This window comes from Bos grunniens, chromosome 10 (genome assembly GCF_055505025.1).
Source record: "Bos grunniens cultivar Pamir isolate PY7600 chromosome 10, Bosgru_T2T1.0, whole genome shotgun sequence".
NCBI classification, from domain to species: Eukaryota; Metazoa; Chordata; class Mammalia; order Artiodactyla; family Bovidae; genus Bos; species Bos grunniens.
In genome coordinates this window covers 1,590,348-1,617,889 of record NC_141174.1, presented here as the reverse complement: position 1 = coordinate 1,617,889, position 27,542 = coordinate 1,590,348, and the positions used below count along the sequence as shown (strand labels likewise).

Sequence of the window (27,542 nt, the reverse complement as noted above, 5' to 3'; positions counted from 1 at the left end):
CCACTGGGGCTAATTATAATTTTAGGTGATACATGGAAAACACTGTCTTTAAGTGGATGATTTTGTTTAACTTTATTTAATCTTCTCAGGAAGCAATGTGCAAAATATACCAAATTATAAGATTATTTCAACTATGCGTCTTAGCCATTTTTTAATTTAGTCTAGTCAATAAATATACTTAGTGGAGGCCAGCGGAAATGTCATAAAACATAGTCTAATGTATCAGTTAAAGAATGGAGCCTGCGCATACACACACGTATATGAAGCTATAAGAATATCTGTAGATACATATGAATAAAGTCCATTTACAACATAAATGGGGATTATATTGCTGACCTCCTGGGGTTGTTTAGAAAATTAAGTGAGATAATATATATGTAAAGTGTGTGAACATAACAGATACTCTGTATTTTTTTAAGATAGGGCCAAAATATTCTATTTATTTTTTATTGTGACTTTTATTTTAAATTTTTATTGGAGTGTAGTTGCTTTACAATGTTGTATTATAACACAATTTATAAATAGGCATTTAATTCGCATTTATGTACTCCAATTTTTATGTAAATGGCACACACCCACGTACACACACACACACACACACAGACACACACACATGTATGCACACACGAAACCCCTTTGTGATTCTTGCTCTCTGTGTTTCAGAGGAAGGTCAGAGTTTTGAAGTGCTGCAGTTTTCATAATGTCATTATTAGGTCCATGACCATCCAGGCCAAAGGTCGATATGGGCTCATCATGGAGAGAGTCCTTCTGGAGACCTGAAAAGCCTCACCCAGATTGCCCTGGGAATGGAACTGGTCCCATGGGTTGTCCTCTCTTATCGTCAAAAAGTACTTGAATCTTATTTCAAATCTTAAAAAAATAATTTTGTCTCCGTCTTTGAAATTAAAGAATAAAAATCACCTATTATTGCACTAGCCAGAGTTAGGCCTTCTATTTTTGTGCGCGTCTTTCCAGACACTGCGTGTATGGTTTTCGCGTGGTTGGGACGGAATAGTCCTAAAGTACATGCGCCCACTCTGCTGTCTCAGTAAGAGGACTTGTTTGGGTTCCACGTGGCCAGCACTGTTTGAAGGGCTGCAAATGTAGCCCACTCTGCTGTCTCAGTAAGTGGACTTGTTTGGGCTCCGCGTGGCCGCCAGCACTGTTTGAAGGGCTGCAAATGTAGCCCACTCTGCTGTCTCAGTAAGAGGACTTGTTTGGGCTCCGCGTGGCCGCCAGCACTGTTTGAAGGACTGCAAACGTAGGCGGTGTCAGAAACGGGGCTCTCTCGCCCTTACTCACCGTATGCCCTTGGTGACTTTGAAAATGTCCTCAGATCTCTGATGCACCTTGTTTCTTGTTAACGGCTTCCTTTTCCTGAAACTTGTGTATATGAGAAAGCCCAAGGAAGACAGAGCATCCGTTAGTGGGGTTTCAGGAGACGGAGCACCAATTTATCTATGTGAGTTATTGGAAAGGTCGCTTCTGACTCAATAGTTGGCTTTAAACGTATCGTCTTCTTTCTGAAACAGCCGGGGAAAGTGCTGGCTGTCCAGGTGGGTTTTGAGGGCCCCAGATGAAAGGCACTGCTGTCAGAGGGCAAAGTCCCGAGCGACCAGAGCAGAAAGGCAGCCTCTGTGCGAGCCAAACCCTGCTGCGGAAAAAGTGGACACCGGGCTGGGCGTGGTGTTTGCGGAATCATTCAGAAGGGTTTCATCTGCTTCACGGAGAAAGCCCCGAACCACCCCCTCCGTCCTACCAGACCAGCAAAATTCCTCCTTCCAGGGGAGGCAAGCAGTGTAAACAGCCCCTGAACTGTGTATCTGGCTTTGGCGTGCATCCCGCTTTGATACAAACCATGTAGATGATCTACACCTGGATAAATAGGGACCGGGCCGTAGGGAAAAAGAAAAAAAGAATAAAAAGGGCTCCATGTTGGAACCCTGCTGCACAGGGGTGAGTCCACTTTCCACTCCCAGAACCCCAGAATCGGTGTCATGGGTGAGGCCTAATTTTTTGTCGTGGGCCCTCTCTCGAAGCTCAGTGGTGTTTGACCCTCATGGAGTCTGAGCTGGAAGTAGATTCTGCATAATGAAGCTACACTTAGTAAGCAGCTTTCCTGGAGGCCTCCGGGACACAAGGACTTTGTACTTCCTGGAGAGAAAATTGCCTCCCTCACAGGAGACAGGGCCGAATCGGCCCCACATCTATTAGGCAGGCCTCTAAGTGTGAAGCAGTGTTTTGAACAAAGGAAAACAGTAATTTTATCCCATTAGCAGTGGTTATTTTTGTAGCTTTGACTTGTTCACATGAAATAGTGGGATGATTTTGAAGCACATTCCGAAGATCTGCTACTTATAAAATTGTCTTTGTGTTTCGCCGAGTCCCTTTGCCGTCCGCCTGAAACTATCAAAGCATAGTTAATTGGCTATACTCCCATATAAACAGGTTTCAAAAACTGCATTTGCATCTTAGGGTAGCTGTTTGACTCACGAAGATGCCTCTGGATCCTTTACAACTAGGTGGGCTGAGCTTATTGGTTCATTTCCCCGTTGCGAGGTGCTTCCCTCTCCCATATTTTAAAACAGTTTCTCTGTCTGTAACATGGCGCGCTCAGTTGCTCAGTCGTGTCTGATACTCTGACCCATGGACTGTCAGGCTCCTCTGTCCATGGGATTCTCCAGGCAAGTAGGCAAATTGCCTACTCCTCCTGGAGTGGGTTACCATTTCCTTCTCCAGGGGATCTTCCCAACTCAGGGACTGAACCCACGTCTTTTGCTTTGGCAGGCAGATTCTTTTACCACCGCGCCACCTGGGAAACCCCTGGAGTGTGGGGGTGATAATAATCACCACTCACAGAACTGTGCACAGGAATAAAGAATGACCTGGGCAAGGGGTTGAGGACCATGCTTTTCACTGAACTCACTCCCAGTACAAAATGGGCAAGGGACGCTCTTTCTGAAATCGTCATCCTACGTCCCAGGGTGTCTCCGCTCTGAAAGCTTGTCTGGGTCAGTGGCCCCCGTGAGGGTGTCTTGTTCTTTGTATAGCAAACCCAGTCTTGACACAGGAGGGCAGGGTCTCACCTTCAGGAACGGCTCACTGAGGTGGACTCCTCTGCAGATACGTGGGTGCTCCATTAATTCTGGTTGAAGATGGAGACATTCGTGGAGATGAATATGTGTGGTGTGGTACATGTGCGTGCTGAGTCGCTCAGTCGTGTCCGACTCTTTGTGACACCATGGACTGTAGCCTGTCAAGTTCCTCTGTCCAGGCAAGAATACTGGAGTGGGTTACCATTTCCTTCTCCAGGGGATCTTCCGGACCCAGGGATCAAACCCGTGTCTCTTACATCCCCTGCACTGGCAGATGGTTCTTTACCACGAGTGCCTCCTGGGAAGGGTGACTGTGACCGGTCATGGTGGAGGAGGCTCGCTGGATGCTACATTCAGCACACAGCCCTTCCACTTATTGCAGTATCTTCACTTACAGACGAGAGAAAGCTGAGGCTTTGAGGGGTTAAGTCAGACTCCTCAGTTCAGTTCAGTTCAGTTGCTCAGTCGTGTCCGACTCTTTGAGACCCCATGAATCGCAGCACGCCAGGCCTCCCTGTTCATCACCAACTCCTGGAGTTCACTCAGACTCACATCCATCAAGTCAGTGATGCCATCCAGCCATCTCATCCTCTGTCGTCCCCTTCTCCTCCTGCCCCCAATCCCTCCCAGCATCAGAGTCTTTTCCAATGAGTCAACTCTTTGCATGAGGTGGCCAAAGTACTGGAGTTTCAGCTTCAGCGTCAGTCCTTCCAAAGAACACCCAGGACTGATCTCCTTTAGGACGGACTGATTGGAACTTCTTGCATTCCAAGGGGCTCTCAAGAGTCTTCTCCAACACCACAGTTCAAAAGCATCAATTCTTTGGCTCTCAGCCTTCTTCACAGTCCAACTCTCACATCCATACATGACCATTGGAAAAACCATAGCCTTGACTAGACCGACCTTTGTTGGCAAAGTAATGTCTCTGCTTTTGGATATGCTGCATGTGTTCAAAGCCTGGTGGCAAAGGCAGGGCTCAGTCTTGGATGTTCAGACCCCCGAAGCCATGACCCCGACCCTGACTTTACCCAGCCGCCGTCAGGAGGTCGCCTTCCCCGCCCCGGTCCTGGTGGTTGGAATCAGTGAGCCTGCGTTCTTTCCTGGGCCCCCTCCGCCGCGCTCCGTTCACGCCTGTCTCTGCGTAGCTCTCGGGAGCTGGGACCTTTAGGAGCTTCTCGATGAGGACGCTGTGCTTTCTTCACAGGCCACACTGTTTCATCTCTCTGTTTTCCAGATTTCCAGTCGAACTGGAAAGCTTCAGAATATTATGAGTTTGAGGGATTTTGTGTTCGTTAACACTTTGGGAATTTTAATGGCAACTTGGGTTATTTATCCAGGAGCTTTTCCCATGAAAAATCAGGTATTTTTGGAGATGGAAAATTATATGGGAAACTAGACACCCCCCCACCCCGCCACCCCGAAGGAGAAAAAGGTGTCTCTTCCCCCTCTCTTGGGCCAGAGAGACCTTGAAGGGCATCTCCCACCTTTGAAGACTTCTGTTTTCGCCTGCCGTGCTCCCTAGCTGAGAGGAAGCTTGGGTCTTTGCCGGACGTTTGGGATCGCTCTCCCGCCTGCTTTGGCGCTACCCCGTCTTTCTCGCGGCACGCCTCCGCCGGCCAGGAGTCAGCTCGTGTGCGGCTGTCATCCTAAGCTCTGTCTTCCGCGAGCTTCCCCCTTTCTAACAGCTCGCTCTGCTCCTCCGTCCGATTTCCCTTCAGCATCAGCTTCCCTCTTCTTAGCAGGACTTCTGATCTCGCCCTCCTCTGGGCGAGCCTCCCGTCAGCGCCTTCTCCCTTTCATGCTGTTTGGCCGCCTCCCTGTGCTCTTCTTGGGTGTCAGGAGCTGAGTCATTTGGGGCTTTCTCGCTGGGACCTTTTCTTCCCTTAAAGCAGTAACCTTATTCTCTGTAGAGACTTTCAACTCCATTACCCTACAGGCTTCTCTTTGATGCGCTTTTGAAAACACAAGTTGTCAGAAGCCTGTTTTCTGTCTTGGCGCAGCAAGCACCCAGCTGGCGACAAGTCACATGGCCCTCGTGCCAACGTGTGTCCCCATGTTTGGGGGCTCTGTGACTTGCTTGATAATCTTATCTTTTAAATAATTTCTTTTTTAAATTAATTTATTTAATTGGAGGCTAGTTACCTTACAGTATTTTAGTGGTTTTGCCGTACACTGACATGAATCAGCCACAGGTGTGCATGCATCCCCATCCTGAACCCCCCCACCTCCCTCCCCACCCCACCCCCCAGGGTGGTCCCAGCGCACAGCTTGGAGCGCCCTGCTTCTCTGCAGACTTGGCTGAGCGTCTGAGCAGTTCTGCCAGCGTGGTTTCGTGCGGTGATGGCTGTCCTCTGCTTCTCTCCCAGGCAGCGTGTCCTCACGGGGTGCTCTGAGTAAGGCGGACTCTCCCGCCTTTGGCAGGGAAGGGGGCAGATCCGGGGACTGCCTCCCCTTGTGTCACACTGTCACCCTAAGCTTGGCGACCGACCGCGTTCCGACTCGTTTGCTGTGAGCAACCGGCAAGGTGACGGGGCTGGCCCGCCGCACTCCCGAGACGTTCACCCGCCCTGTGTCACACCCGCCCGTCACACCCGCCCTGTCACACCCGCCCCGTGTCACACCCGCCCCGTGTCACACCCGCCCTGTGTCACACCCAGCCTATCACACCCGTACCGTTTCACACCCACCCTGTCACACCTGTGCCATGTCATACCCACACTGTGTCACACCCGCACTGTGTCACACCTGCCCTGTGTCACACCCACCCGTGTCACACCCACATTGTCACACCCACACCGTGTCACACCCACCCGTGTCACACCCGTGCTGTGTCACACCCACCCTGTCACACCCGTGCCATGTCATACCCACACTGTGTCACACCCGCACTGTCACACCTGCCCTGTGTCACACCCACCCTGTCACACCCACACTGTCACACCCACCCTGTCACACCCACCCTGTCACACCCGTGCCATGTCACACCTGTACTGTGTCACACCCACCCTGTCACACCCACACTGTGTCACACCCGCACTGTGTCACACCTGCCCTGCTCTCCTTTCTGTGTTTCCAATCCTCCAAGCTCCTTCCTGCTTCGGGTCCCTTTACATCTACCTTTCCTTCTCTTAGCTCTGGATGAAACCACATCAGCCTCCTTCACTTAATCTGAGGACATGCCAGCTTCTGTTACCCTGCGGCAGGAGCCCTGCCCTCTTTTATCTCCTCTCAAGCCCCTACCTGAAATGCTGGATGTTAAAGGAGAAGCTGTCCCTTGAGTTTCACATGCACGATACAGAAAGTGGCAGAGCCACCAAGGCCTGAGCCTCACAAGCCCCTCCACTTGCAGGGACCCTGTGGGCACAGACCGGATGCCACCCACCCTGCGGTCCTGGATGGTTGTCCTTGAAGGTGACAGTTTATTAATAGCATGCTAATGAGATGCGAGAGTTGGACTGTGAAGAAAGCTGAGCGCCTAAGGCTTGATGCTTTTGAACTGTGGTGTTGGAGAAGACTCTTGAGAGTCCCTTGGACTGCAAGGAGATCCAACCAGTCCATTCTGAAGGAGATCGGCCCTGGGTGTTCATTGGAGGGACTGATGCTGAGGCTGAAACTCCAGTACTTTGGCTACCTCATGCAAAGAGCTGACTCATTGAAAAAGACCCTGATGCTGGGAGGGATTGGGGGCAGGAGGAGAAGGGGACGACAGAGGATGGGATGGCTGGATGGCATCACCGACTTGATGCACATGAGTTTGGGTAAACTCCAGGAGTTGGTGATGGACAGGGAGGCCTGGTGTGCTGTGGTCGCAGCTGTGCATGGGGTCACAGAGTCGGACACGACTGAGCAACTGAACTGAACTGAATAAGATGCTTAGCTTTGGGTCTTTATAAACAAAATCCATTGCCTTCCAAAATCAAGGAAGTTATTTTTTTTCTTCTTGTCATTTTTCTTGATGTTCCCTTGAGTCTAATTTCAAACAAACAAGGACAGGCAGCAATTTGTGTCTTGAGGGAGCCAGGAACAGGGGATCCATTTATTTTTATTTTGTCATTTGTAATTTCTTTGTCTCCAAGGAAAAGATCCTGCGTTTAAAAAAAAAAATCATAATTGAGAGTCTTGCAAAGGTTTCGTGCTTCCTTGTGAAGCTGTGTGATGTTATATGTCATTACCCAGGGCCTTGGTAAGAGCCGGGCCAGAGACAGAGGTTTCCAGTGGAAAGACATCTGCTGAAGGCCAGGCAAACTCAGTCGATGGTGCTGGGGGTGTTGCTGAAGGCGGGTCCTGGGAGGGTGGGAGTGGGTGGGAGGGGTGGGAGGGGCTTGGGTGGGAAGAGGTGGGAGGGGCTTGGAGAGGTGGGAGGAGGTGGGAGGGGCTTGGAGAGGTGGGAGGAGCAGGGAGGGGTGGGAGGGGCTTGGGTGGGAAGGGCAGGGAGGGTGGGAGGGGGCAAGTAGGGGTGGGAGGGGCTGGGAGGGGGGCGGGGCTTGGGTGTCCTGTCCTGCTGATCTAAATTATCCCATGACCTTGACCACTCTATCTCCCTGGGTTTCAATCCTTTATCTAAAAAGTGAGGCTATTCAGTCAGGGTATTTCTTCTTAGCTCTGTCATATCCAACGCCTTCCTTTTTTATGTCAAAAATTTTCTTATGGTACTGAAAAGAAACTTTAAAAAATAAAATATTCCTTCGCTCTCCTGAAATGTAGTTGTATATATAAAATAAGCCGTCAGTACACATAATTTCACTCTTCCCAGGTGGCGCAGTGGTAAAGAATCCGCCTGCCAGTGCAGGAGATGCAGGAGTCGTGGGTTCCATCTCTGGGTCGGGAAGATCCCCTGGAGAAGGAAAAGGCAACCCACTCCAGTATTCTTGCCTGGAGAATCCCATGGACAGAGGAGCCTGGGGGACTACAGTCCATGGTCCCAAAGAATTGGACGTGACTGAACACACATATAATTTCACAAAAGACAGTATACTGACTTAATTTTAATATGAACAAATAAAGGAAAATATTTTATAGTAAAATTGCACGTATATTAATAACTCGACTCTAGGGTCTGACTCTGAAGGGGCCAGTAGCTACAGGCACGCTGGCAGGCACGTGGAACAGGCCGCAGTATTGTCTGTGATGGGGTTGTCTGAGATGGAGTATGTCAGTCCTCCAGGCAATGAAACCAACAGGGAGGAGAGAAGAGGAGATTTATTGTAGAAATGGGCTCAGAAGTTCCACATGCTGCTGTCTGCAAGCTGGAGAACCAGGGAAGCTGGTGGTGTAACTCAGTCTGGGTCCTAAGACTTGAGAATTGAGGGGTGGATGGGGTGAGTCCCGGTCTGGGTCCGAAGCCTGAGAACCAGGGTCCTGAGCCCTGGGTCCAAGGGCAGGAGAAGACAGACGTCTCACCTCAAGCAGGGGGTCACCTTCTCTTCTGTTGGCCTTTTAGTCTGTCCAGGCCCTCAACTGATTAGATGATGCCCACTGGCCTCAGTAAGGGCCATCTTTACTCAGTCTGCTGAGTCAAGTGCTGATGTCTTCCAGACACATGTTCATAAACACACCGAAAAATATTGTTTCACCAGCTGTCCAAGCATGCCTTAACCCAGGTGAGCTAGCATGTAAACCATCACTTATGGTGAAGAACTCCTGGTAATACTTAAAAAAATAAATGTTGACTCTTCCCTCAGTTTATACAACGGTTGCATTCCTGGAAATCTCAGTGTATATAAAAACCTGTTGTTCAGGCCCTAAGCCGTGTTCAACTCTTTGCAACCCTGTGGACTGTAGCCCACCAGGTTTCTCTGTCCATGAAATTTTCCAGGCAAGAATACTGGAGTGGGTTGCCATGCCCTCCTCCAGGGGATCTTCCCGACCCAGGGATCGAACCCAGGTCTCCCACATTGCAGGTGGATTCTTTACCACTGAGCCACCAGGGAATCCCCATATAAACAGTGTCCCCCAAAACGGTCAACATGAATTAGGTTTTAAGTTCAGATAAATGCAGAGGTTTTCTGTACCCACAACTATCCAGCAGGATGTCTGAAAGTCTGCCGGGTTCAGGATGCTCTTTAAGGGGTTGACTGTCCTGTAGGATGCAGGAACCTTGTACTTCCTGAACGCCCTGTGGGGGCAGCACTGCCCCGCTGAGAACTCGATCTTTCATGAGCCCAGCACTTGCTGCTGAAACTTGGACGTGCACGCGTTACCTGGAGGATCTCATTTATTGCATCTGACTCAGCTGCTCTGGGCTGGGCCCAGGATTCTGCCTTCCTATCAGGCTTCCAGGAGCCACGGCTGCAGTTGGACGGGGAGTGCACTTTGAGTAACAAGGACCTAGAGGACTCACGAGGCTCCTCTTTTTGTTTGTTATGCTGGTATGCGGATCCTCGTTCCTTGACCAGGGCTTGAGCCCTTGCCTCCTGTGGTGGAAGCACAGAGCCCTAACTCCTGGGTCGCCAGGGGAGTCCCACGTGGTGTCTTCTTGCACTGAGCTTCTGTGAGTTCAGAGCTTGGCTCTCCAACGCGGGGTGTCTTTGAGAACCACCTGCTATCAAAATTCCTGGAGTGCTTGTCCAAAAACGTAGGTCCCAGAGCCTCACCTGGATGTCTCCTTTTTTTATTTTTATTATTATTATCAGTTTGGCTGAGCCAGGTCTGAGCTGAGGCACGCGGGATCTTCAGTCTTCATTTGCGACATACAAACTCTTAACTGCGGCATGTGGGACCTAGTTCCCTGACCAGGGATCGAACCCCTGCATTGGGAGTGCAGACTCTTAGCCATAGGGCCACCAGGGAAGCCCCACCTGGTCATCTTGAGTCAGGAACCCCCTGCATCTTAATAATTAATTCCCTGAGTCTGGCCTTAAAACCAGTCATGTTGCAAACCTCCAAGTACATTTCTTGACATCTCTGGGTCTTGAGGGTCTTTGTGGAACAAAGCCCTGATTCTCCATCCAAATCTCAAATGTGGCACAGGTCAAAAACTGTCCTCAACTATCACATGATATCGCTTGTATGTGGAATCTAAAAAATGACACAGACGAACTTATCTTTATAAAATAGAAGTAAATTCAGACTTAGGAAATGACCTTATGGTTACCAAAGGGAAAAGAACGGGGGAGGGGTTAATCGGGAGTCTGGGATTAGCGTGTATAGACCGCTGTATATGAAGCAGGTAATCAACCAGGACCCACTGCCCAGCACAGGGAATGCCGCTCAGCGCTCTGTAATAACCTATACGAGGAAAGACTCTGGAAAACAACAGATATACGTGTACCTAAGTCACTCTCTGTACACCTAAAACTAACACAAGATTGGAATCAACTAAATTCCAACATAAAATAAAAATGAAAAAAGCAACCTGTCCCGGTTCATCACATAGAGGTTGGAAAGTCATCCACTCTTCGGAGGTTTTGGAAATTTTCTATTTCAGGGGTTCCCCACCTCCAGGATCTAATGCCTGATGATCCGAGGTGGAGCTGGTATAAAAATAATAGAAATATAGTGCGTGATAAAAGTAATGTTCTTGAATCATCCTGACACCATCCCCACCACCTCCAGTGCATGGAAAAATTGTCTTCCGTGAAACCAGACCCTGGCGCCAGAAACATTGGGGAAGGCTGTTCTATTTCGTGACTGGGTGGTGGTTACCTAGATGTCCAAGCCTTTTACAAGTTGATCCACTTTTTTTCTGACTGCATGCTACATTTCACATACCGGGAAGACCTCTTTTTGGTGGCTTGAATATATATAGTCAATTAGCCCAGGGAAAGCAGGGAGGGAATTGGTATTTACTACTCAAGCCCAACTGGGGGCTTCCCAGGTGGCTCAGTGGTAAAGAATCTGCCTGCCAGTGCAGGAGACGCAGGAGTCACTGGTTCAGTCCCTGGGTCGGGAAGATCCCCTGGCAGAGGAAATGGGAACCTGCTCCAGTGTTCTTGTCTGGGAAAATCCCACGGACAGAGGAGCCTGGTGGGGTGCGTCTGTGGGGTTGCAAAGAGTCGGACACAACTGAGCACACAAGCCCCGTCTTTACCTCCCAGCTGTGCATTTTTTTCTGTTGGTTTCGTTTATTCTAGTCTGCTGTTGGGAGAGGGCTGCACGGAAGACACTGAGAAATGTTTCCTTTTGTTGTCCTGAGACCAAGCAGAGAGCTGTTGACCTGCTCTACTTCGGGAAAAGCCGTCGGGAGCCCCTGGAGAAGGGGTTGAGTCTCTGTCTCTGGGTCCAGCATGTCCTTCTTGTCCCAGAGACGCGGCGTCTGCCCCTGTGGCTCAGCTGCAATAAAGCCGCCCTCTTCTGTACTGGCAGGTGGTGGCCACCAGTGTTACAGGTAAACGTTCGGAGGGGTGTGTGTGTGTGTGTGTGTGTGTGTGTGTTTTCCCTAAATAAGGCCTCTGACCGCCGATGAATTACCGGCCCTGAAGTTTCCTGGCTCTCCTCAGCCCCTGCCGCCCTCATACGTAGGTTCGCTGTTCTAGGTCCTGATACTGAAACAGAGGCCACTCCCCTGTGGGCGCCCAGCGAGGGGAGTTCAGCGGGTCCACCCTGGGGCTGGCCTTGTACCCTGGTCCCAGGGACTGGGACTTCTTAGGACTTTACTGGTGGTCCAGTGGCTTAGATTCTGTGCTCCAGATGCAGGGGGCCGGGTTCGATCCCTGGCCAGGGAACTAGATCCCGCGTGCAGGCCGCTACTGAGACCAGTGTAGCCCAGATAAATAATTGAAAAAGGAAAACTAGGACTCCTTCCCTTTGGCCACGCCTCTGCCTCAGCGCATGTCTGGCATCCGTGTTTCTGCCCCAGATCCTGCTCTGCTTGTCCTGCTTTGCCTTGTGACTGGTCTCTGGCTAATCCTCTGTGGCCGTGCCGCAGACTGTCACCCCTACCATCGCCAGGGTGGCACTGACTCTGCACCCTGGGGGCACGACGCTGCTGCTGTGTGCGAACGTCAAAGTCAGAGCCGCCCTCCTGCCATTTTTAAATGAAGCGACTCATTTGAGCCACCACTTCTCCTTTTTTTTCTTTTAATTAATATTGTTGGCCGCGCTTTCTCTAGTTGCGGTGGGCAGGGGGCCCTCTTCACTGCTATGGCAGGCTCCTCACCGCTGTGGCCTCTCTTTTTGCGGAGCACAGGCTCTAGGCACACGGGCTTCAGTGGTTGCAGCTCAAGGGCTAAGCAGTTGCGGCTTGCAGGCCCTGGAGCACCGGTTCAGGAGCTGCGGTGCACGGGCTTAGTTGCTCCACGGCCTGTGTGGTCTTCCCGGACCAGGGATCGAACCCGTGTCCCCTGAGTTGGCAGACAGACTCCTGTCCACTGAACCACCAGGGAAGTCTCTAGCTCTTGTTCCTGCTCTGCCAGGCCACGCATGAGGAGGGAGCACAAGCGTCCAGAAGAGCTGGACGGGCAATACCAGGCCATGCATGTGGAGGGAGCACAAGCGTCCAGAAGAGCTGGACGGGCAATACCAGGCCATGCATGTGGAGGGAGCACAAGCGTCCAGAAGAGCTGGACGGGCAATACCAGGCCATGCATGTGGAGGGAGCACAAGCGTCCAGAAGAGCTGGACGGGCAATACCAGGCCATGCATGAGGAGGGAGCACAAGCGTCCAGAAGAGCTGGACGGGCAGTACCATAGATTCCTTCTGGGCAGCAGGGCGTTCCTAGAATATCTGAGAACTGCTCCTTTCTTCCATGGCTTACCAAGAAAATACAAATCATCTGTTTTTACCCAAGTTATCAGTAAATGTTACTAGGAGAAATAGCTAATGCAAAATGAAACTGACAACACTGAACATAATAAAACGTCACAGATGAGAAACTCATGAATGTACATTTATTCGTAATTTTGAAAAGTACAACAATTTAACTGGGAAAAATTAGGTAAAATAGAAAAACCCACAGAAAATAAAACCAGGAGAAGGAAACATCCACGTTTAAAATTGATTTTTTTCTCAATGGCATTTTTCTTTTTTTCTTAATTTTATTATTATTATTATTTATTTGGCTGCTCAAGGGATATTTTAATTGCAGCATGTGGGATCTAGTTCCTGGACCAGGGATTGAACCCAGGCCCCCTGCATTGGGAGCGCAGCATCTTAGCCACTGGGCCACCAGGGTGGGTCCCTCAATGGCATTTTTCATAGAAATATAAAAAACAATCCTAATATTTATATGGAACTACATAAGACCTCAAAGAGCCAAAGCAATCTTGAGAAAGATTATATTTAATGCATTACAAATACTGAGCCATTATGTCATACACCTGAAAGGAATATCATGTATGTCAATTATACCTCATTTAAAAAATAAAAATTAATCAGAGGAATCAATCTTGGAACAATCTGGATATGGAGATTTTGACCCAGGAAATTGCTGTTGGAGTAAAAAAGAAAACTCAGATTATCACAAGGTTTGACTGAGAGCATTCATACAGACAGAGGTAACTGAAGACCCATATTTTTTAGTAATATTTTTAGTAGGAAAAAATCCCGTTGAAAGAAAAAATTCAATAGAAAAAAACAAGGTAATGTTTAACTGCACAAAATGGAAAAATTATTGAGGGATTAAAGTGGTTTATGGTAGAATTCATTGAGAAAAACACTTTCTCAATGACATTTCTTCAGTGTTGGTAAAATTCAGATTAAAATATATGTGTGTGCTCAGTTATGTCTGACTTTCTTGTGGCCCCATGGACTGTAGTCCGCCAGGCTCCTCTGTCCAGGGGATTCTCCAGGCAAGAATATTGGAGTGGGTTGCCATTTCCTCCTCCAGAGGATCTTTAGGACCCAGGGATAGAACTCAAGTCTTGTGTGTATCCAGCATTGTCAGGGAAATTTCTTTTACCACCTGGGAAGCCCAGATTAAAATATACATATACTTAAAGACAGAACAAAAAATGTTTTTCAGGGCAAAGCATTAATTGGGTCAATTAGAATATTTAAAAATGATCATGGAAGAGGGCAATGGAGACGTGATGAATCAAGGCCAGTTTAGACTGGATCTTGGGACAGAAAAAAAAAGATGATGGTGGAAAAATTGGTGATCGGTGAAATCCAAATGAGTCGAGTTCAGTGAACAGTAATGTTGGTTTTTTAGATTTGGCAAATGTATCACAGTAATGTTACATTTTTACATGAAGGAAAACTAGGTGAGGGGCTAGAGGAATTTTCTGTATCATCTCTGTAACTCTTGGGTAAGTCTCAAATTCCTCCCCAGATGCGGTGGGGTCGAGAGGGCCTGGGGCAGAGGGAAAGCCACGCACGCTTATCGCCGCTCTCCCACGGGCACTGCGGCTCACTCCCAGGTGGGGCCCCGTGGTTGTGCCACGCTGGTTTCATTCTGGCTGCTTGGGCCTGATTCAGTGGCTCCCCTGGTGGCTCAGTGGTGAAGAATCTGCCTGCAATGCAGGAGACCCAGGTTCGATCCCTGGGTCAGAAAGATCCCCTGTAGAAGTGAATGGCAGCCCAGTGTTCTTGCCTGGGAAATCCCACACACCGAGGAGCCTGGAGGACTAGAGTCCGTGGGGTCACAAAGAGTCCAACTGAGCAGCTAACATTTTTTTTCACTTGCGTCTCCACCACCGGGAGGCATATGCTTCTGACTCTGAGGATAGTCTTTCGAGTCATCCTGAGAGTGAGGAATAGCTGCTGGTTTCTCTTCTGGAAGCAGATGGCCCTGACCATCCCGAGGGACTTCACTGTTGGGTGGGCACCGGCCTCACTTGGGAGCAGCCCCCAGCACCTTCTGCTGCTGGGCGACCCTTGTCTCTGATGGAGCTGCTCACCACCCCCCCACTCTGATCACTTCCTGTCAGAGCGGAGACTTTTGGGGGCCCCTAAATGCAGCCTGGGCAGAGCCTGCTCTCTCACCTGCACTTAAAGCCAAAATCAGATCAAAATCACTGGCCTCTCACTAAGCAGGCGCCCACGCCAGCGTCCAGAGAGAACAGTGCCTTTCAAATGTTTGCTCTGGGCTGGGGTCTGGTCTTGTTTCGGCCTCTGGATGTCAGCATTCCCAAACACAGGGAGGAGTTGGGGGACTTTTGTTGGCTTGTTAGTGTTTTAATAACAGCAGTTGATGGGGTCTCCCCGAGACTGACTGACTCAGTTTCTGAAAGGTAACAGCTGGGGACCTGAGTCCAAGTTCCTCAGATGATGCTGGGGAGCCAGCCCACTGCTGCCAGACTTTGGGCTCCACTCGGAACTGCATCAGCCCAAAGGGACCGGTTTGGAACTCAGGGTTCCTCGTGAAAATCTCCTGGACTTTACAAAGACATCAGGCGCACGCCCCCTGCCTGAAGACAGGGCTGCAGGAGGTTGCAGGTGGAGGTGAACGTCTGAGCGGTTTGTAAACTCCCCCAGGTGGTTCAAACGTGCAGTCCTGATCGGATGTCAGGATTAGTGGACCTTTTCTGCAAAGGGCCAGTGAAAGAGTGTTTAGTCTATGCGGCCCCCGGGGCTCGCCTTCTCCATTGTGGTGTGAAAGCCGCTACATGAATGAACTCGTGTGTGCGTGGCTATGTTCTAGTAACACTTCATTTGTTAAAAATAGTCTGCAGGCGAATGTAGCTCTCAGGTCCTAGTTGGTCCACCCCCCCCCCAACCCATAGAACCACCTAGAGAGCTACAAAATCGTCTTCTCCCCCAGGGCCAAGTAAATCACATTCTCCATGGGTGGTCCCCAGTTCACTTCAGTCGCTCAGTCCTGTCTGACTCTACGACCCCATGGACTGCAGCACGCTAGAGCTCCCTGTCCATCACCAACTTCTGGTGTTTACTCAAACTCATGTTCATTGAGTCGGTGATGCCATCCAACCACCTCAGCCTCTGTCATCCCCTTCTCCTCCTGCCTCAATCTAACCCTCAATCTTTACCAGCATCAGGGTCTTTTCCAATGAGTCAGTGCTTTGCATCAGGTGGCCTAAGTATTGGAGTTTCAGCTTCAACATCAGTCCTTCCAATGAATATTCAGGACTGATTTCCTTTAGGATGGACTGGTTGGATCTCCTTGCAGTCCAAGGGACTCTCAAGAGTCTTCTCCAACACCACAGTTCAAAAGCATCAATTCTTCGGCACTCAGCTTTCTTTATAGTCCAACTCTCACATCCATACATGACTACTGGAAAAACCATCGCTTTGACTAGATGGACTTTGCTGGCAAAGTAATGTCTCTGCTTTTTAATATGCTATCTAGGTTGGTCATAACTTTCCTTCCAAGGAGTAAGCGTCTTTTAATTTCCTGGCTGCAATCACCATCTGCAGTGATTTTGGAGGCCAAAAAATAAAGTCTGCCACTGTTTCCACTGTTTCCCCATCTATTTGCCATGAAGTGATGGGACCGGATGCCATGATCTTCGTTTTCTGAATGTTGAGCTTTAAGCCAACTTTTTCACTCTCCTCTTTCACTTTCATCAAGAGGCTCTTTAGTTCTTCTTCGCTTTCTGCCATAAGGGTGGTGTCATCTGCATATCTGAGGTTATTGATATTTCTCCCAGCAATCTTGATTCCAACTTGTGCTTCTTCCAGCCCAGCATTTCTTATGATGTACTCTGCATAGAAGTTATATAAGCAGGATGACGATACACAGCCTTGACATACTCCTTTCCCTATTTGGAACCAGTCTGTTGTCCCATGTCCAGTTTTAACTGTTGCTTCTTGACCTGCATATAGGTTTCTCAAGAGGCAGGTCAGGTGGTCTGGTATTCCCATCCCTTTAAGAATTTTCCACAGTTTGTGGTGATCCACACAGTCAAAAGCTTTGGCATAGTCAATAAAGCAGAAATAGATGTTTTTCTGGAACTCTCTTGCCTTTTCGATAATCCAGCAGATGTTGGCAATTTGATCTCTGGTTCCTCTGCCTTTTCTAAATCCAGGTTGAACATCTGGAAGTTCACTGTTCACGTACTGTTGAAGCCTGGCTTGGAGAATTTTGAGCATTACTTTACTAGCGTGTGAGATGAGTGCAATTGTGTGGTAGTTTGAGCATTCTTTGGCATTGGGTTGGATGGTCCCCAGCCACTGGTATTCATGAAAACCTCTTCAGCCGAGTTTTCAATCCGCCAGGATCAAGAGCCACAGCTGCTCTGCACTAGCATCGCACACATCGTCCTGAGAGTCTTCCCTGAGACTGTTCACTGTGCTGCGGAGGAGCTTTTGTTTCTGTGTTTGCTTGATTATTTTAAATTTATTTGAATGAAAGGATTCCAAGCATATTGTTCTATGCCTGCCTCTCCCTGGACCACAATTTTTTAACGAGTTGTAACACAGGTGCAGTGAAATGTTTAAATCTTAAGTGTCCGCCTTGATGAGTTCCTACATTTACTGACTGCACTCTTCTTCACAGATATGATAGCCTTGTAACCACCACGCAAATCAAAGTATAAGACACTCAAAGACATTGCCCTTCCCAGTCAATAGCCTGCTGATGTTTTTCTGAAGCCTGCTCTGAAATCTATATTCTCTAGGAATAGGTGTCACTAAGTCCCCAAGTATTTGGCGCTTGCTTTGCCCAAATATCTTCTTGGCGTTACGGGGGTGGAAGCAAGCCTGGGGTATGCCTGGCACTTTCCACTGCCATCTCATTGCCACAGCACATGGCACCCTTGGGGGACAAGCTCCAGAGGCCTTCTTGCCCCTTGATCATCAATCCACAGCACTTGCTTGGACTCTGCTGGGAAGGCAGCAAGCAGCCTGAGTGGACAGCTCATTTCAGCACAGCAGCAGCTCAAGCCCCGTCTTTGCATGGTCCGCTGGCTTCTCCCGTCCCAGGGGAGCCGAGCACTGCCGGCTGGGGGAACGCTGCTCCCGGAGACCTGTGTCACAGCTGAGGACCCCGAGTGCAGGAGATCCCTCGTCCAAAAGGAGCTGCAAGAAAATGTGCTCAGCATTTTTCCCACAGGGAAACTTAGCTTTATTTTTGTGTGTGTGATGAAATTGGCCCAGCATAAAATTCGCCTTTCTGAAAAAAAAAATTATTTTATTTATGCTACGCTGGGTCTCCGCTGCTGCAGGTGGGCTCTCTCCAGTCGCGGTGCATGGGCTCTGGCTGCAGCGCTTCCTCTGGGTTCAGGGCCCCAGCTGTAGGTGCTTCGGTAGTTGTGGACTGTGGCAGGTGGCATCTTCCCAGACCTGGGATCAAACCCATTCCCCTGCATTGGCAAGCAGACTCTTAACCACTAGACCACCAGGGGAGTCCCTCAGATCTGCCTTTTGTAAAGTGTTCAGGGTCCTTTAATTCATTCACCACATTCCTGCCACCGACACCTGTGTCTCGTCCTGGGACATTTTCATCGCCCTGGAGAACAACTCCAGAGCCTTTAAGAGCCTCCCTCTTTCCGCCGCACCCCTTGGCTCCTGGCGACCACCCGTCTGCTTGCTGCCTCTGTGAATTTAACCAGGACAGCTCATATAAAGACAGTCGATTGATACTGTTGCCTTTGGGGTCTAGCTGCTTTGATTGAACATAACGTTTAGTGGTTCATGCACACTGTGGCATGTATCAGCGCTCCACGGTCGATGGACATTCGGGTCATCACCACCTTTCCGCTTTCCTGCATACTCTGCTATAAACATCTGTATATACATATCTGAGCACTGGTTTTCAGTGTTTGAGGTGTAAATCGAGGAGTGGAATTGCTGGCTCATCTGATAATTCTATGTTTAATTTTTTGAAGAAGCTCCATGCTATTTTCCACAGCAGCTGCAACATTTTATATCCCACCAGAAATGTCAAGGGTTCCAGTTTCTCCATATCCTCACCAACACTTGTTATTTTCTGTCTTATTAATGGCCATCTTGCTTGCTTGCTCAGTCACTCAGTTGTGTCTGACTCTTTGTGACCCCGTGGACTGTGGCACGCCAGGCTTCACCATCCTTCACTATCTCCTGGAGTTTGCTCATACTTAATGTCCATTAATCTCACACTTAATGCCATCCAGCCATCTCATCCTCTGCCGTCCCCTTCTCCTCCCACCTTCAATCTTTCCCAGCATCAGGGTCTTTTCAAATGAGTCAGTTCTTCACATCAGGTGGCCAAAGTATTGGAGTTTCAGCTTCAGCATCAGTCCTTCCAATGAGTTTTCAGGGTTCATTTCCTTTAAGGTTGACTGGTTTGATCTTCTTGTGTCTAAAGGACTCTCAAGACTCTTCTCTAGCACAATTCAAAAGCATCAATTCTTTGGTGCTCTGCATTTTTTATGGTCCAACTCTCACATCCATACAAAACTACTGGAAAAACCATAGCTTTGACTATACAGATCTTTGTCAGCAAAGTGATGTCTCTGCTTTACTGTCTAGGTTTATCATAGCTTTTCTTCCAAGGAGGAAGCGTCTTTTAATTTCATGACTGCAGTCACTGTCTGCAGTGATTTTGGAACCCAAGAAAATAAAGATATTCTAGATATAGGACCCTAATCACTAGGCACTTATCATATATATTATTTGTAAATATTTTCTCCTACTTTGCATGTTGTCCTTTGATAATGTCCTCTGATGCACCAAAGTTTTAAATTCTGGTAGACTTCAATATACCTAATTTTTTCTTATGAGTTTTGTGTCATACCTCAGGCACCGTTGCTAAATCCTAGAATGCAAGCAAATCTGCTCCATGCCTCAGAGCAGTTTTGGAAACATCCTTGAACACAGCTGCTAATACCCTTTGCTCAGAAGATAGGCAGAAACATTAGAACTATCTCAAAATAGGCCAACATGCAAAGACTGAGATGAGAGCAGAGCTGAAAAAGAGTCTTTGTACAAGTTTAGGGACGGGGTCCAGTGGCCCAGAGTGGAAGACTGCTTTCCCTCGGTCTGGGCTATGAGCCCGTCTCCCTTTTCAGCTCATACTGGCTTGACCTGGGAGTTAATGTTTTGAATTTCCTATAATCATAAGACTTAAAAATGTTTTTAATTTTTTACTGAGTGAGTTATCTTTCAATTACTGGAAGTACATAATTGATCAAATCCATGGATTGCCCAGGTGCCACAGCGGTAGAGAATCTGCCGGTCAACGCAGGGGACACAAGAGACTCAGGTTTGATCCCTGGGTCTAGAAGATCCCCTGGAGGAAGAAATGGCAACCCACTCCAGTATTCTTGCCTGGGAAATCCCATGGACAGAGGAGCCTGGTGGGCTACAGTCCATGGGGTTGCAAGGAGTCAGACATGACTGAGCAACTGACACTCTATCTCAGACAGTAAAGAATCTGCCTGCAATGCAGGAGACCCAAGTTCAATCCCTAGGTCAGAAAGATCCTCTGGAGAAGGGCATGGCAACCCACTCCAGTACTCTTGCCTGGAGAATTCCATGGACAGAGGAGCCTGGCGGGCTACAGTCTGCGGGATCACAAAGAGTCGGACATGACTGAGCGACTGATACGCTAACACATTACTGTGGAAGGAGGAGAGGATGAATTTAGAAGGGAAGCAGTGTCTGGCTTCGAGTTGTTCAAGGGAGAGGGGGTGGTGGCGTCAGCCACATGGAGAAGTAGACGGATGGGGAGGCATTCGGAGTTCTTCAGCAACAGGGTTGAGGGGCTGCTGTGAGGAGAGGGCAGCGGAGGCAGAGTCCGCGCCGGGATCTCGGCTTAACTGCGTGGGGGGCTGTGTGGCTCCCCGCAGAGGCCGGGCCACTGGGGAGCACCCGCGGAGCCTAAGGGTCACGCGGCGCCTCAGCCCAACTACAGGCTTATGGAAACGGACTCTGCTCGGCAGCTCTCTGTTAACTTATTAAGGAGAGTTTTGTGAACGGGATGAAGCTGCTGAAGCGGCCCTTGGCGCTCCCTCGCTCGCCCCTCTCTAAGCTCCGCGGCTTCCTTGGGCTGTTTTGCACCCACGCCAGGAAAGCGAGGGCCGGGAGGGTCAGAGCAGAGCCGCGGAGTGAGCTGGGCGGCGCTCGGCTCCGTGCGCTGCAGTGAGGCGGCTGAGTCTCCAGCAAAACGGTTCGCGTGGTCCTGGCGCTGCTGCTTGTTGCTGACTGTTTATACGATCTCTATTTCAGTTTCCCCCCTTGATAAATGTAGTCTATTCTCGTCAGAGAAAAAGTCGGAAACTCCAGAGAAGCAGAAGGAAGGAGGAGATTACACATAGCCCCACCAGCTAAGTTTCTGCCTTTATCATTAGATTTCCTTTTAACCTTAGCTCTATGCATTTTTCCTTTTTTAAAAAAATTTTAATAAGTGTAGTTGATTCACTATACTCACAACAAAAAATGTTGTGTTTATGCATTTTAAACTTTAGATATTCTGCATCTTTTTCTTAAGTAAACACCATAATACGTCTATCTTTCATCGTTTCGATAGCTTCACAAACAGTCTGTGGTGGAGCATGTACCATTTTCTGATTTACCCTCTTTCACTGGACATTTAGATTGTTGCTGGGTTTTCACTACTTACAATCCTGTGAGTACTAGCAAAGCTCTTTCTGTATTTAGCATCTGTCCCTCAGAAGTAACAGAAGTGAAATTTGTGGATAATAGGATATGAATATTTTAATGGCTTTTCACCCATAATTGGACCTTACTTGCCAAAAGGGCTGTATCTGTGTATATTTTAAAGATCCTATGTGAAAATGTTGAGTCTTATTTAGAATATGATGTTCACCTGTTGTCCCAAGGCATTCAGTAAATAGTGAAATAAAAAGGCTGTCACTGGGGGAGAACACCATTAGAATTAATTTTTAAAGTCGCCTCTGAGCTGATAGAAGACAAAGTGTGCGTGGATTTGCCCCATGACATTCTGTTCTTTCAGTGCATACCCAACAGACCCTCCACCGAATCCAAAGCCAGGCAGGCTGAGGAGGGATCCTAGGCCAGGGGTCCCCAACCTCCAGGCCACGGATCGGTCCCTCCTGTCAGATCAGCGGTAGCATTAGATGAGAAAGTAAGTGCTCACTAAGTGTAATACGCACGAATCATCCTGAAACCATCCCCCCCGCCCAGGCATGCAAAAATTCTCTTTCAGGTTAGTGGTCCCTGGGGCCAAAAAAGCTGAGGGCCACCGTTTGGTAGATTTCCCCTCGCAGGGGTTTTTCCACTGCACGCTCTCCCAGCAGTCACAGGCGACGGCATTTTACAGAGGGGGACGTGCTGAATGACTTCGCCAGAATCACAGAGCAGCGCTGGAGACGGGACAGCACCTCAAGCCGCCCTGGCTTGCGGATGCTCTGTTTGGACTTACTGAGCTGCTGTACTCACAACAGCATGAGAAGCTTCAGGAGAAACAAGTGGGAAGGCCAGGCCCAGCCTAAGAGCCCGTACTCGTTAAGGGAGATCAGAGGTGCTATTGATGCTGTGATGCTGTAGAGTGCTGCACTCAACATGCCAGCAAATCTGGAAAACTCAGCGGTGGCCACAGGACTGGAAAAGGTCAGTTTTCATTCCAACCCCAAAGAAAGGCAATACCAAAGAATGTTCAAACTACCGCACAATTGCACTCATCTCACATGCTAGTAAAGTAATGCTCAACATTCTCCAAGCCAGACTTCAGCAATATGTGAACCGTGAACGTCCAGATGTTCAAGCTGGTTTTAGAAAAGGCAGAGGAACCAGAGATCAAATTGCCAACATCCGCTGGATCATGGAAAAAGCAAGAGAGTTCCAGAAAAACATCTGCTTTATTGACTATGCCTAAGCCTTTGACTGTGTGGATCACAACAAACTGTGGAAAATTCTGAAAGAGATGCGAATACCAGACCACCTGACCTGCCTCCTGAGAAATCTGTATGCAGGTCAGGAAGCAACAGTTAGAACCAGACATGGAACAACAAACTGGTTCCAAATCGGGAACAGAGTAGGTCAAAGTTGTATATTGTCACCCTGCTTATTTAACTTATATGCAGAGTGAAAGTGAAAAGTGTAAGTGAAAGTCGCTTAGTCGTGTCTGCTAGTCCATAGAATTCTCCAGGCCAGAATACTAGAGTGGGTAGCCTTTCCCTTCTGCAGGGGATCTTCCAACCCAGGGTTCAAACCCAGGTCTCCTGCATCATAGGCTGATTCTTTACCAGCTGAGCCACAGGAGTAAGTCATGCCAAATGCCGGGCTGGATGAAGCACGAGCTGGAATCAAGATTGCCAGGAGAAATATCAATAACTTCAGATATGCAGATGACACCTTATGGCAGAAAGCAAAGAAGAACTAAAGCGCCTCTTGATGAAAGTGAAAGAAGAGAGTGAAAAAGTTGGCTTAAAGATTAACATACAGAAAATTAAGATCATGGCATCTGGTCCCATCACTTCATGGCAAAGAGATGGGGAAACAGTAGAAACAGTGTCAGACTTTATTTTTCTGGGCTCCAAAATCACTACAGATGGTGACTGAAGCCATGAAATTAAAGGACGCTTACTCCTTGGAAGAAAAGTTATGACCAACCTAGATAGCATATTCAAAAGCAGAGACATTACTTTGCCAACAAAGGTCCGTCTAGTCAAGGCTATGGTTTTTCCAGTGGTCATGTATGGATGTGAGAGTTGGACTATAAAGAAAGCTGAGCACCGAAGAATTGATGCTTTTGAACTGTGGTGTTGGAGAAGACTCTTGAGAGTCCCTTGAACTGCAAGGAGAGCCAACCAGTCCATCCTAAAGGAAATCAGTCCTGGGTGTTCTTGGAAGGGCTGATGCTGAAGCTGAAACTCCAATAGTTTGACCACCTGATGCAAAGAGCTGACTCATTGGAAAATACCCTGATGCTGGGAAAGATTGAAGGCGGAAGGAGAAGGGGACGACAGAGGCTGAGATGGTTGGATGGCATCACCGACTCAATGGACATGAGTTTGAGTGAACTCTGGGAGATGATGATGGACAGGGAGGCCTGGTGTGCTGCCGTCCATGGGGTCTCAAAGAGTCGGACACGACTGAACAACAACTGAACTGAACTGAGAGGCACTAAGTGCTCCAAAGGATATATTGCCCTCCTTGGGCTGCCCTAACAGAGCGCCTCAGACTTGGTAGCTTAAAGAAGAGAAATTTATTTTCTTACACTTCTGGAGGCTTGACGTCCAGAGTCAAGGTGTTGGCAGGGTTGGTTTCTTCCGAGATCTCTTTGCTGGAAGCCTGTGGACGGCTGTGTTCCCCCACATCCGCACACTCTCTTCCCTCACTGTGTCTGCTGTGTCCGCATCTTCTATTAGGACACCAGGCATTCTAGATTAGGGCCCTACCCTTAGCTTCACTTAATTAGCTTCATTTTGACCTTGTTTTAGCTTAATTTCCTTACTAAGTTACTAAGTTCCTATTTTTCCTGTCTCCAACTCTTCCCACCTGCTGAAATACTGGGGGTGAGGATTTCAACATATGCATTGGGGTGGGGGGTGCGGCTCAGCCCATCACAGAGGGTCACAGAATCTGAAATCTGGATAATTCCGAGCCAGTGCTTCTCCACCTCAGCAGGGCTTCCACATCACCTGGGGAGGTTATTTAACAAATAGCCGCGCTCCCTTCTTCCCACCCCCGGATAGTCTCCCTTAACTGATCTGTGGAGCATCTGGCAAAGGTGTTTCCTAAAAGCTCCTAGTGATTTGAATGTGCTCCCAAGACTGGGAGCCTTGTTGAACTGAAATGCCAGACAGAAGCTGTTTTCATCTTCCTAAAGCTGTCCTTTCTGTCCCGCCAACACCTAGCTTTATACGACACAGACTACCTTCTAACTGACAAAGTATCAGAGCTCAGTTCCGAGTGCACGCTCAGCTTTCTCTTTCATTCATTAAAGGAGACAGTTGTTCTCTGACACACCAGCCACTATGCTGATGAGAGTAGCTGAGTAACGCCCCCCAAAGATGTTCACGCCCTGCTCCCTGGAACCTCGAATAGGGAGATTATTCTGGGTTATCTGCACGGGCTCTGTGTAATCAGAGCACTTAAAAACAGAGAACCTTTCCTGGCAAACGTCAGAGAAAGGTGACCAAATAGAGCAGAAGAGATTCAAAGCATGAGAGGGACTCCATCCACCCCTTCTGCCACTGACGATAGGAAGAGGGGACACTCGCCCGGGGACTGCTCTCAGCCCGCCGGGAGATGGGCGCCCAGCTCTGTAACCTCAGGTCACTGAATTCCAACAAAAGCTGGACAAGCTAGGGGGAAGCTCCAGAAAGAGGTAAGGAACTGCAGGCTTGTTTATTGTTATTATTTAATGGGAGGATAATTGCTGTACAGTGTCGTGTTGGTTTATGCCACGACAATGCAAGTCAGTCCCAAGCCTCCCTCCCCCATCCCGTCCCCCTTCTAGGTCATCATGGAGGCCAGGTCTCATTTTTAGCTTGGTGAAGTCAGACTTCTGACCTCCGAATCTGAGATGACGGATTTGTGCTGCTCTGAGCCACTGACCTGTGGTAACTTGTTACAGCAGAGGACAAGACTAACATACCTGAGACTGGAAACCCAGACAGCAGCACATCCTCCCTGCTGTCATGGGACGCAGCACCTCAGGCTTGCCGAACGGCTGCCACCGTCGTCCAGGACCCTGGCATCAGTCGCAGTCACCTCCTGCCTGTCCCTGAGGCCCTTCAAGAGTAGCCAATGAGTCTGGCTCAGGCTCCTTTCAAATTACTTTTCTGGTCTGAGTCTCATAGTGTGTAAGGCTTTGTACGTGCCCTTGAAGTATGGAGTCTGTTTCCTCTAGGGCTTCCGTGGTGGCTCAGAGGTAAACAATCCGCCTGCCAATGCGGGAGACTCAGGTTCACTCGCTGGATCAGGAAGATCCCCTGGAAGAGGAAATGGCAACCCACCCGGTATTCTTGCCTAGAGAATCCCTTGGATAAGGGAGCCTGGCGGGCTAAAATCCATGGGGTAGCGAAGAGCTGGACACGACTGAGCGACTCAACAACTATTCCTTCAGCCCTCTGCCTCTCCCAGGAGTAGGCTCGCTGGCCCTCAAAGCCCTGGAGCAAACGTCTACATGTGTAATTATCCTGTTCGTGGGCTGCTCACCCGGGGGTGTGGGTCATGACCGCACTGCACCCCCACCCTTCCTACCCGATTCATTCCGGTTCCTTCTTTAGTTTTAGAAGCTCTCTTCTTACAGTCTTTGGGTCATTCCCATTGACAATCGGGGCTTCCCCGTGGCTCAGTGGTAAAGAACCTGCCTGCAATGCAGGAGCCACAGGTCTGATCCCTGGGTCTGAGAGATCCCCTGGAGGAGGAAATGGCAACCCACTCCAGCATCCTTGCCTGGAGAATCCCACGGACAGAGGAGCCTGGCGGGCTACAGTCCACGGGGTCATAAAGAGCTGGTTACCACCAGTGTTAGCAGCAGCAGCGTTAACAGTTGCCAAGTAAGTGGCTGTAATTTGGGTATTTCCATGGGAGGAAATAAGCTCAGGGTCTTCCTACTCTGCCATCCTGGGCACTCTTCCCAAATTCTGCACTTAAAAAAATTTTTTTTGACCACACGGCTTGTGGGATCGTAGTTCCTTGACCAGAATTGGACCTGGCCCTCGGCAGCAAGAGCAGAGAGTCTTAGCATTTGTACTGCCAGGGCAGTCCCAGTTCTGCACTGTTTTGGTGGAAGTTTCCCATAAAACGAGAATGAAAACCCAGGTACCTCAGATGGATGGAAAGGGGAAATTTCTGTGGCTAACATATAGGAACAGATGTCAGGGCTGATCGTCTAGAAAGGGCAGACTTTATAGAAAGAAAATAATGTAAGAGTAGCTCCTCAGATTTCAAAGGAGTATCTGTCCTCTCCTACCCTCAGCTCACAAATTTTCTTAATTTTAGGATGAAAGCTTTAGTAAAATCATATGCTTTAAGTAAGGAAATGCTCAAAAATGAAGATGATGAAAATCCCACAATGATGGGAGTGTGTCAGAGGGACACAGGAGCCAACTGAAAGAGCTGGGACAATTTGAGGAATAAAATAAAATGGTGTCGGACCATAAGCCAGGTAGAAAGTAACTATCCACGAGTCTATACTACCGTAAGGGAATGATTCAGCCTCTCGAGTGGAGACAAGCCTCCCGTGGAGGTCAGATGACTTACAGAGATGCTGCGGCCTCAGGGATGTGAGTGGAGCCCCTCCCGCCCTCGCGCGTGTGCAGTGACCTCCCCCACGAGCGCTGGGTGGAGAAGCCTGGGTGCAGACGGGGTAACTTCGTGGTGGAGAAGCCTGTCAGACCCCCCAGCCAGTGATCAAGGCTTTCGTGTCATCTGTGATAAGGCACGTGGATAAAGAGTTTCCTTGACGTGATGTGCTAAGCACTTCCCTTCTGTGGTCTTCCTCCCCAAGGATGTGACACTAGACAGATCACCTCAGTCTCACCATGAGAAGCTGGAGGAGGGCATGGCAGCCCACTCCAGCATTCTTGCCTGGAGAATCTCACGGACAGAGGAGCCTGGTGGCCACAGTCAAAAAAAGTTTGTTACAACTGAGCGAATAATACACACACACACACACCCCCCCATGAGAAAGCATCAGACAAGTTCCAATTAAGGGACGATCTACAAAACACCTGACCAAAACCTCAAGACTC

At 48.9% G+C, this 27,542-nt stretch overlaps 1 protein-coding gene across 1 annotated transcript in view; it reads left to right on the top strand.

Moving 5' to 3' along the window:
* KCNK13 (potassium two pore domain channel subfamily K member 13) overlaps nucleotides 1–27,542 on the top strand; it is a 109,589-nt gene that overhangs the window by 27,419 nt on the left and 54,628 nt on the right. The gene's annotated exons all lie outside the window — the stretch shown is intronic.